The sequence below is a fragment of the Schistocerca americana genome, chromosome 8, assembly GCF_021461395.2.
Source record: "Schistocerca americana isolate TAMUIC-IGC-003095 chromosome 8, iqSchAmer2.1, whole genome shotgun sequence".
Taxonomy (NCBI): domain Eukaryota; kingdom Metazoa; phylum Arthropoda; class Insecta; order Orthoptera; family Acrididae; genus Schistocerca; species Schistocerca americana.
The window spans coordinates 308,440,658-308,452,755 of record NC_060126.1 but is presented as its reverse complement, the minus strand read 5'-3'; the positions used below and the strand labels follow the sequence as shown (position 1 = coordinate 308,452,755).

At 45.5% G+C, this 12,098-nt stretch overlaps 1 protein-coding gene and 1 pseudogene across 1 annotated transcript in view; both read left to right on the top strand.

Annotated features, from left to right (window-relative positions):
- The window catches only part of LOC124545790 (endochitinase A-like), a 394,777-nt gene that overhangs the window by 167,914 nt on the left and 214,765 nt on the right, over positions 1 to 12,098 (top strand). The gene's annotated exons all lie outside the window — the stretch shown is intronic.
- LOC124546129 lies at positions 9,943 to 10,060 on the top strand (annotated as a pseudogene).

The following is a 12,098-nucleotide window of genomic DNA, read 5'->3' as shown; positions in this document are numbered from 1 at the left end:
GCCATGGCATTCTTTCCTGTTCATCTGAGAATAGCGCTTGCACCCGATGTATTTAAACTGTAAGGGGTTCACCACTCTGCTGGAGCTAAAGTAATCTCGATGTACGAGGCGTGTTTTTTAAGTAAGTACTGTTTTGAAATTATAAAAGCCATGCTAAGATATTTCAATGATTTTATTTTTACATGAAAGCCTGTACCTTAATCTACGCACTGACGCCACTGCAGTCTGATTCTTCCTTGTTTACGTTGTGTACTGAATGTTAAAGATACCCCCGATAATCGTGAGTCCCGCCGACTGTGAAGTACGGGCTGTTATAAGATTTCTTAATGCTAAAGGCCTAAAAACGATCGATATTCATCGTGAGATCTGTGCAGTTTACGGAGAAAACATTATGAGTGACGGAATGGTAAGAAAGTGGGTGAGAGCATGTAAAGATGGCCGCACAAATGTGCATGATGAACAACGGAGTGGGCGTCCTTCGGTCGTTAATGAAAGTTTGGTGCAGTAAGTGGACAATAAGGTGAGAGAAAACAGACGCTTTACGATTTCCTCCTTGCGAGATGCCTTTCCTAATGTTTCTCGTAGTGTTTTGTATGGCATTGTGACCGAGCACTTGAACTACCGAAAATTGTGCGCACGTTGGGTACCGAAAATGTTGACGGATGTGCACAAAACCAAACGTTTAGACAGTGCATTGACTTTCCTTGAGCGGTACCACAACGACGGTGATGATTTCTTAAGCGAAATTGTTACGGGCGATGAAACATGGGTGGCCTACGTCACACTAGAATCAAAGCAACAGTCCGTGGAAGTCGAGCAAGGGCATCGTTTTGCTGCAAGACAATGCCCGTCCGCATGTGGCGAATCAGACCAAAGATCTCATCACATCTTTTCGATGGGAAACTCTAGATCATCCTCCATACATCCCCGATCTTGCGCCCAGTGACTACCCTCTGTTCCTGCGCTTGAAGAAACACCTGGGCGGTCAGGGTCTTCAAGACGATGACGAAGTCAAAACAGTGGTGATGCAGTGGTTAACAAGTCAGGTGGCAGACTTCTATGAGGAGGGTATTCAAAAAATGGTACAACGTTATGACAAGTGCCTCAATATTGACGGAAATTATGTATAAAAGTAGATTAAGATACAGACTTTCATGGAGAAATAAAATTATTGAGATATCTTAGCATGTCTTTTTTTTATTTCAAAACGGCACTTACTTAAAAAACACGCCTCGTATTGCTCACTTGCTAGAACGTTCATTCAGAGGCGCTACCTGAGACATAAAATATCTTTACCCCCGTTAAAAGAGAGCTGCAACAGAGTCGCAGGTCAGAGCAGTCTCTGCCGCAGTTGCAGTCGCTCGCTGCTACAGTGTAGTTGTAGTCTGTCGCCGGTACAGCGCAGTTTATAGTTAGTAGTTGTTAAAGTCACAGTGCAGAACAAATTGTAAAATTTTATTATATGGAACTGAATAATAATTGTGATCAGCTGCAGAGCTCAATGATATCAAGGAATGAGATGATGATGAACAAATGAATAATTGTTAATATAATGAAAAAGCAACAGTGTAATTAAGTCAACCATTTACTGTAAGGTAAATTTTATTATTTTTATTGGCATGCGCGTAGTTAAGTCACTTGTCTGAGACGTTAATATGAATTTGTTTCAATCTTTTCTTTTGTTATTCGTCAGCACAAGTTGACCCAGATTTGTAATATATTCTGTTTTCCCGTGTAATGGATTGTAGATCTTTATCAGTAACGTAACAGGTTTTCAGAATATAATTGTTTTTACTGGTCAACTATAAAAGTATAATTTCCCCTTAAGTCATTGCCAGTCCCGATCCCATCATTTATCTAAATTAAAATATTCCAAAATTTTTGTCAGATCATAGTCATATCTTCTTTAGCAGTCAGATGACCAGCTGTGCAGCTAAGTAAAGTCAGTTTTTCTCGTAATTCAGATCTCAGACAAATGTCATCCAGTATTGGTAGATAGGCCAGCACTGCACAAAGCTGTGCCATTTACGAGCAGATATATAGACAGCGTTATCCGGCGACACCATCACGAGGTAACAATTTTTCAGTTTATTTCTCACGGACAGATTCAGATTTATTTCACAGGGCTATGGCGTAGCGCTGCTTACGTCAAAAATTATCAGCTTTTCATGTGCTAAGACTTATTAGTTTTCATACGACAGAACTTAATTATCCAAATGTCATTATTTTATATATATATATATTTTTATTTATACGGGGAGGTTACAAAACAAGTTTGATTAAGCCACTGCCGGTTTCATTGCTTGCACCTGGCAGGGAGCTATATATGGTAGAAACTGTAGAGGAAGACAGAGATCGGAATATATCCAGAAAATAAATGACGACATAGGTTGCAAGTGCTACCCAGGTATCATGAGGTTGGCACAAGAGAGGAATTCGTGGCGGACACATCAAGCCAGCCAGAGGACTGATGACAAAGACAGCCACTTCATCACGTGCATATTTGAACAACACGAAATGCATAATGATGACGCCGGCCGAAGTGGCCGTGGGGTTAAAGGCGCTGCAGTCTGGAACCGCAAGACCGCTACGGTCGCAGGTTCGAATCCTGCCTCGGGCATGGATGTTTGTAATGTGCTTAGGTTAGTTAGGTTTAACTAGTTCTAAGTTCTAGGGGACTAATGACCTCAGCAGTTGAGTCCCATAGTGCTCAGAGCCATTTGAACCATTTGAACTATAATGATGACGATGAAATACCATACATCAAATTATTACCATAGCTATAGTCACCTCGTTATGGGAATGCACTGGAGTGACTGAAGTCAAGGGATAACTATTAATATCGTATCGGACCCCCTTTTACCTGGCGTATTGTAGCAACTCGACGTAGCATAGACTCAACAAGTCATTGGAAGTTCCCTGCGGAAACATTAAGCCACGGTACCTCTATAACCGTCCATAACTGCGAAAGTGTTGACGGTGCGGGATTATGTGTACGAACTGAGCTCTCGATTGAGTCCCATGGGACATCATGGGATTCTTCTCAGACGATGCGGATGGCCAAACCAATCGCGAACAATTGTGGCCGGTGACTTGTTTGAGGACATGAAATCCTTGAAAGCCTGCAGATAGTCTTTAAGTAGCCGAGGCCGCGCGGGGTAGCCGCGTGGTCCGAGGCGTCTTGTCACGGTCCTCGCGGCTCCCTCCGTAGGAAGTTCGAGTCCTCCCTCGGCCATGTGTGTGTGTGGTGTCCATATCGTAAGTTAGTTAAAGTTAGATTAAGTAGTGTGTAAGCTTAGGGACCGACGACCTAAGAGGTTTGGTCCCATAAGATCTTACCACAAATTAATTAGGTAGTCGAACATAACCATTTACAGTCTATGATCAGTTCAGTTGGACCAGAGGACCCAGACTATTCCATGTAAACAGAGCCCACACCGTTATGGAGACACCACAGCTTACACAAGTGCCTTGTTGGCAACTTGGGTCTATGGCTTCATGGGGTCTGCGCCACACTCGAACCCTACCATCAGCTATTACCAACTGAAACTGGGATCATCTGACGATTCCACGGTTTTAAAGTCGTCTAGGGTCCAACCGACATGGTCACGAACCCGGGGGGCGCACTGCAGGCGACGTCGTGGTGTTAGCAAAGGCACTCGCGTCGGTCATTTGCTACCATAGTCCAGTAAGGCCGAATTTCACCACACTTGGCTAGGGGATACATTGATCGTATCTCCACACTGATTTCTGCAGTTATTTCACGAAGTGCTTTTTGTCTGTTAGCAGTGACAGCTGTACGCAAACACCGCTGTTCTCTGTCGTTAAGTGAAGGCCGTCGACCACTGCGTTGTTCGTGATGAGAGGTAATGCCTGAAATTTGGTGTCTTCGAAACACTTTTTACATTGTGAATCTCGGAATATTGAGTTACATAACGATTTCTGAAATGTAATGTCGTATACGTCTAGCTTCAACTTCCATTCCGTGTTTGTTAATTCCGATAGTGCTGCCATAATCACGTTGGAAACTTTTTCACATGAATCATCTGAGTACCAGTGACAGCGGCGCCAAAGCACTGGCCTTTTATACTTTGTTGGGTTGGGGTTGGTCGGGTTGTTTGGAGGAAGAGACCAAACATCGAGGTTATCGGTCTCATCGGATTAGGGAAGGACGGGGAAGGAAGTCGGCCGTGCCCTTTCAGAGGAACCATCCCGGAATTTGCCTGGAGCGATTTAGGGAATTATACTTTGTGTACGCGATTCTACCGCCATCTGTATATGTTGCATAACATTTGTCACTTCAGTGTATAAACTAATTTTAATAAAATATTCTATGTCCAAGTTTTATTGGTTACAGAGATGAAACGGTTAGAAAGTAACCCAAATAAATACATGACTGAATTAAGATAAACTCATTCTGCCAGTACACCAGGAAATTCATAAGGTGACATGTAGTGCTGGGATTTTGTCGCTATGTTTACGCTACGGCGGAGCTATGGCACCGCCACCGCAGACGTTGACACCAACTCCGACAGCTTGACGCAACTACCAACTAATAATAAGCCATCCTAGGGCTACATAAGGCCACCACAGCAGGAATTTTGACAGTCAGTTGCTCCTGACGAAGACGGTGATGGAAATCGTCCAAAGCTCGAGGTTTTACTCTGAACTGACGAGGCAAGATGTCCGAGAAATAATTCACTCAGACGGACTGAAGATGGCTATTTATATTTGAAATGGATAAGCAAGAACAATAAAAAAACTAGCTGCAATGCGGCTGATTGCTGTATTCTTATACTTTGATACCAAAAATTATAGCCATCTTATTAACACCTTGTTAGTGCCTCTCTCGAATGATGTACAGTAGCAATTGTGTGTGGCATGAATTCGAAAAGTTCTGGGTAGGTTTAAGGAGGTATATGGCACCAGACGTCAGCAGACAGGTGACACAGTACTCGTAAATGACAGTATGGTTGTTTATGAGCGTGGAGGCGGTGTCCACATGTGTTGCATGGGGTTCACATCAAGCAGATTTGGTGCCGAAGTCATTATCCTGAGTTCACTATGACGCCCCTCAAATCACTGTAGCACGATTATGGCTTTGTGACAAATACGGTTATTCCGGTGGAAGATGACAGATCCGTTGGGAAAGACATCAAAGATTGCAAGTGGTCCGCAGTAATGTTCACGAAGTCATGGTGCCTACAAGACTTAGAACTTAGAACGACTTAAATCTGACAAACCTAAGGACATCACACACAGCCATGCCCGAGGCAGGATTCGAATCTGCGACCGTAGCGGTCGCGCAGTTCCATACTGTAGCGCCTAGAACCGCTCGAACACTCCGGCCGGCCTTTGCTGTCTGTTGTTCCGTATGACATTACTGAATGAAGATACGCTAAATATGTGAACTTACTGACTTGTTTCTCCTCAAGATTTGCAACGATTCGAAGTGCAAACGTAGCTGGAGTAAGTTGTTTAAGGAGTTCAAAAATGCGTTTCTTATGTTTCCTCCCTAGTTATTGCCTCGCCATGTGTTACACTTACCATTGGTGAAGTACTCCTAGATGTACGCAACTGAGTATGTCAAGGATTTTTGCAGAATATCACTCAGTAATAGTTTTAAGAACATTGTTTACCGTTTCTTCTGTTCCTGTGTGTCTGCCTGGACTGATTTCAATACTAGCGTCAACCGCAAAACGATCTAATTCTTCTACTTTTGTATTAGACGGAAGGTCTTTACAATAGGAGGGACAATAGTGGACATAAGACTGAGCCTTGTGGAACCCCGTAAGTTATTTCTCCCTAGTCAGAAAAATCTCCCTGCGTATATTGGGTGGATTATAAAATGCAACTTTCTGCATTCTTCTGTTTAGCTATGGCATTTTCCATTGGTTAGCTATATCATCAGTTCCATAAAACCGCAGTTTCCCTAGGTGAATATTGTGCTATGCCTTGCATACGACCGAGCGAGGTGGCGCAGTGGTTAGCACACTGGACTCGCATTCGGGAGGACGACGGTTCAATCCCGTCTCCGGCCATCCTGATTTAGGTTTTCTGTGGTATTCCTAAATCCTTTCAGCCAAATGCCGGGATGGTTCCTTTCAAAGGGCACGGCCGATTTCCTTCCCCCGTCCTTCCCTAACCCGAGCTTGCGCTCCGTCTCTAATGACCTCGTTGTCGACGGGACGTTAAACACTAATCTCCTCCTCCTCCTCCTTACATACGTCACAGAAAGTACCAGCACTTGCTAGTTTGTTATTTAACGCTTCCACAATTTTGTGCGTGAACGTGTGAACGTCTTTCACAGTTGTCACTGTGCGTGGGTTACAGTCGAATGTCAAATGGTTCAAATGGCTCTGAGCACTATGGTTCAAATGGCTCTGAGCACTATGGGACTCAACATCTTAGGTCATAAGTCCCCTAGAACTTAGAACTACTTAAACCTAACTAACCTAAGGACATCACACACACCCACGCCCGAGGCAGGATTCGAACCTGCGACCGTAGCAGTCCCGCGGTTCCGGACTGCAGCTCCAGAACCGCACGGCCACCGCGGCCGGCAGCACTATGGGACTTAACATCTGAGGTCATCAGCCCCCTAGAACTTAGAACTACTTAAACCTAACTAACCTAAGGAAATCACACACATTCATGCCCGAGGCAGGATTCGAACCTGCGACCGTAGCAGTTGCGCGGTTCCGGACTGAAGCGCCTAGAATCGCTCGGCCACCGCTGCCGGCTGCAGTCGAAGTGTCCATCAAGTGTACTGGGGATAGAACGAGGGGGGATTACAACCACAGACATGGCAGCAAGTATTTTCCGGACATTCGTCACGTCCATTAAAAGTTGTTTGGAATGCTTGCACTAATTTTCAGCGTTTTGGGTATTGCTCTAATCCAAAAGTTTCCGGATCAAAGTTTACCTCGTTTTGCGACCCGGTTTTTTTCCCTCTATTTGTCGAGCTTCATACACTGCGGCGTCCACTGCTGTAGGACAGAGGCCTGTCCCGCCTTTGTTCCGCAGTGCGGCCGGCTGGGACGATTTCCGTGGCTGGGCCGCGTGGTGCTTTCTCCGTCCGCACTCGCTCACAGACGCGGACACAGCCTGCCCCTTATTGTGTCGGCGCAGCGCAGATCCCTGGCCGGAATCTGCGCAAGAACCGCTGGCCCGCCGTCCGCTTTTTGAGCCCAGCCGATCTCTGGAATGCCGCCTGTGGCTGCGCGAACTCTCCGGTACCCAGCTGCACTGGTACCGACTGCCATGGGACTCCCACATCTCTCAGCTTTCGCTGTGGGCCGCGCGTTCACCGTCAGTCTCACCGCACGCAGTACGTTCTCCAGGACGGCAAGTGTTCATCGAAGACAAAAGCACTCTCAGCAGTACCCGGGGAAAATGTGATAGGACCGCTGTTGTCCTCTACATACACTCTCGTTCAGAAAAAAACAGAACAGCCTGAATCACCAGAGACAGGACCTTCAGTTTCACAGGACATGTTCATTAGTCTGTTCTGCACAAATGATTAACATTTCAGTTACCTCGGTTCAGCATGTGTCCCGTTGCCTAGTAGGCACAGGGTTCGCCAGAACCCCTGATAACTTGTTCCATGCGTGACGGCATCGACGTGTACAAGGCACGTGATACAGCCGTCTGTAGTGGGTGACTTTGGAGTCACAGCACTGCACCCGTCGTTTCACCATATCCCACACACTTTCGATTGGTGACAAGTCTGGTGGTCTGGAGGGCCAGGGCGAAAGGCTGACATCCTCTGACATTATGAAGGCATGTGTCCGTGCAGTAAAATGGTTCAAATGGCTCTGAGCACTATAGGACTCAACTGCTGTGGTCATAAGTCCCCTAGAACTTAGAGCTACTTAAACCTAACTAACCTAAGGACATCACACACATCCATGCCCGAGGCAGGATTCGAACCTGCGACCGTAGCGGTCGTGCGGTTCCAGACTGTAGCGCCTTTAACCGCTCGGCCACTCCGGCCGGCCCGTGCAGTAAAATGTGGTCGTGCATTGTGTTACTGAAAAATGGCTTCTGTGATGATGTGCAGAAAGGGTATGGCTACGGGCCGCAGGATGTCGGTCACGTAGGTCACACTGATCTCAGTGCCCTGGACACGCACCAATTGTGATTTGTGGTTGTACCCGACACCACACCACACCATAAGGCCTTGAGTTGGCGCTGTGTGTCTTCATCATTTTCTTCTTTTTCATCATTTTCACGTCTAGCATGTTTCTGTGCATTCGTCAAAAGTTGGCGCAGAATTAGACGAGTTGCACATCACCCATACCGTAATAAGCGGCAACGGACTGTCACTTCTGCTAATGTACGATGTGTTACACTGTTGCGCTAGAGTCCAGGAAGAGGCAGATCTCTCTCGCAAAGCCATTCGGACGAAGTGTCGGATATTCTCGGGGGCTGGTCTGAGTGGTGCGACCTCACCCATCTCGTCGTGTTCTATGGCCTTGCGTGAACCATTCTGCGCACACCCGTTGCACTGCCGAAACCTTCGTCCCCCACGAGCAGTAGTTTCCCGGATGAATGCATCACATTATCTCGTACCAATAATGCGCCCTCTTTAATACTCACTGATCTGACGATACGGTTCGCGCGAGGCAACCTGCACGTCGGCTCAAATCGGACTGACCCATTACCTTCGGTTTACAGCGACAACGAGAGCCGAGCCACATTCTACCAGTAGGTCGTGTTGCGCCGCGATATCGATGTACACATTGAACCCGCGAGCCGACATGGTTGAAATGGTAAGCATTTCTGCAGAACATACTAATATACACGTACTGTGAATATTAACGTCGTATCATTAGTCGTTCAAAGTGTTCTGTTTTTCTGAACAGGAGTCTACACAAATGATCTGACGGATTGGATGAGCAGCAATCTGCGACTGCTTGCTGACGACGCTGTGGTGTAAGGAAAGGTGTCTTCTATGAGTGGCTGTGTGAGGATACAGAATGGGTTAGACAGAATTCCTGTTTAGTGTCATAAATTACAGCTTGCTGTAAATGTGGAAAAACGTATGGTAATGAAGATGAGTAGGGACGCCAAACCTGTAATGTTCAGATACAGTATTAGCAGTGTGCTGTCGCACACGGCCATGTAGATTAAATATCTAGGCGTGAAGTTGCAAAGTGACAGAGAAGTAAAGTCTATTGCGGTGCGGTAAATTGCCGACGTCGCTTTGTAGCGAGAATTCTAGGAAAATGTAGCTCATCTACACTATGTTATAAGGAGAATACGGATACCCCTATGCTATGCGGAATTGAGAACCACATGTCAAGAGAGGCTGACCAGCCAGTGTAAAAATGGGAGAGGAGGATTGCGTTGTCAGCAGCGAAGCAGTAACAGCAGAATAGGTCAGTCACGAGAGATCTGTGACTTCCGACGTGGACCAATCGTTGTGCGTCACCAGAGCAACAAATCCAACAGGAATATTTCAACCCTTCTAAATCTGTCCAAGTCGACTGTTAGCGATGTTATTGTGAAGGGGAAACGCGAAGGAACAACCGCAGCTAAACCAAGACCAGACAGAGCTCGCTACTAACGGAATGGAAGCGAATGTTTTGCAGTGATGAATCGCGCTATACCCTGTGACAATCAGATGGAAGGATCTGGGTTTGGCCAATGGCTGGAGAACGTTACCAGCCATCATGTGTAGCTCCAGCGGTGAAGCACGGTGGAGGTGATAAGATATGAGGGTGTTTTTCGTGTTTAGGCTGTGGTCCGTTGTAGGATCCTCTTACTGCGCTTAAAAAAACGCTAAACGTTGATGCGTATGAACACGTTTTATAACATTGTGTACTGTGTACACAAGAGGAACAGTTCGAAGATGATGATCGTACAAGCATGATAAAGCTCCCTATCAGAAAATTACACTTATGTGGCGATGGTTTGGATACAATAACATTCCTAATTGCCAGCGACCTTGCCGCAGTGGTAACACCGGTTCCCGTCAGATCACCGAAGTTAAGCGCTGTCGGGCTGGGCTAGCACTTGGATGGGTGACCATACGGTCTGCCGAGCGCTGTTGGTAAGAGGGGTGCACTCAGCCCTTGTGAGGCAAACTGAAGAGCTTCTTGATTGAGAATTAACGACTCCGGTGTCAGAAATTGACATACGGCCAGGAGAGCGGTGTGCTGACCACATGCCCCTCCATATCCGCATCCAGTGACGCCAATGGGCTGAGGATGACACGGTGACCGATTGGTAACGTTGGGCCCTCATGGCCTGTTCGGCAGGAGTTGAGTTAAGTTTTTATTTCTGAAATGGTCTGATCTGCCCAGAGTCCCGACCTGAACATCTCTGGGATGAGATCGACGGTGAAGTCTCTAGCGAAGGCGATGTCCAACATCATCACTTTCTCTGGTTTCGTCTGCAGACGAAGAATGAAATGTCATTTCTCCACAGACATCAATGAAAGTATCCGCGTCATATATCACACGCCCATAAACGCAAAGGGTGGACAAACCCCATATTAAGGTCCATGATAGGGATCCCAGATATTAATGTCCACTAATAGGTATCCGGACATTTGTGTGCAGTAGAGGGAGGACGGCCACCCAAATGTGATGTTTTTGCAGCGACCCCTGAAGTTGCGGTGACAGAAAGCGGAACTCTGTAGCACAAATAATATTATAGCCACCATCCCAATCTGTCTAAATATTGCTAGAGTCAATTTCTTAGATTACGGAGGGGGGGGGGGGGGCATAACAGGTAAAGAATATCACACGTACATTAATTAGTTCTGATCTGAAATTGCTTCACAATCGTCTGTTTATCAGTGGCGTCCATGCGTTAAAGATTAAGCAACACACATAAATAACACTATTATTGGACAGTCAATGGAACGTTACAGATGTTTTCCGTGGGAATACTCATTTGTTGTAGAAGTCTTTCATACTAAGTATTCATACATATATCGTTAAGTACTTACACGTCTCAACGAACATAACAGTCACTCTTGCGTCTGCTAGAGTAGTTTCATCTTTGTTTGTGAACCGAGAAGGCATGTCTTAAGCACGCCGCTTAAACTCTTGAGTCTAGTAAGCCAATAGAATTCCTTGTCGTGGAGATCGGTTAGCGATGCCCCTCATGATTTGCAGCACAAAGGGACACTTGTCATTTTCTGCCTGCTGCCGTGAACTTGGCCTTCCTTCCTGATCGTTATATTTAATACAGACATTTGCCAGATGATATTGAGATGGACACGTCAAAGCAATATGATACAGGTTTTTGCTCAGATGGTTGGTTGCTTGCACTGCCTCTGTGTAATTGGCCATTACGTTGTTTTAAGATTAATTCAGGTAGGAGACTTTTGAACCGCACTCCATACAGGCAATGGTACTTCCCTTTTTGTGGTTTCACAACTTGATTAGGACCAGTGAGAATTAGTATCTATTTTCTATTCAAATAACTGAATCTGAAAGTAGTATATTGAATTGATTTTCCATTCATTAAGCGATATTATGGGAGTCACTGTAAATAAAGGATGGTTTCCTGGTTTTTGTATCCACGTGCTCCCTTAAGAACCTCGTCTACGAGAGAACCAGATTGTCTTGTGATATTTCACGATGAAAAACGACCTGTCTTCAGCAGAAGGATTATTCAATTTCCCAATGCAATTTTGAGCTAACAAGATAAATGAGTCGCAGTGCAACTTCAAGACACGTTTTTGTTGTGACAAGGATGTCGATACTTTAGCTACCATACGAGATCATTTCAATATCTTATGTATCGTAGGATACAGAGATCATCTTCGGTTCGCGCTCATCGCACTGGCAGCGAGTAGCTGGATGAGATTTATTAAAAAGGTTATGGTTTCAAGTTATCTTGGTTTAGATTGTGTTAAATCACCGTTTTATTATTCCATTGTGCCATGAAAAAGTTCCAGGTCACTACAACGTATAAAGTAAAAGTACTGAGATTGTGTTGTTATTCAAAATGGTTCAAATGGCTCTGAGCACTATGGGACTTAACTGCTGTGGTCATCAGTCCCCTAGAACTTAGAACTACTTAAACCTAACTAACCTAAGGACATCACACACATCCATGCCCGAGGCAGGATTCGCACC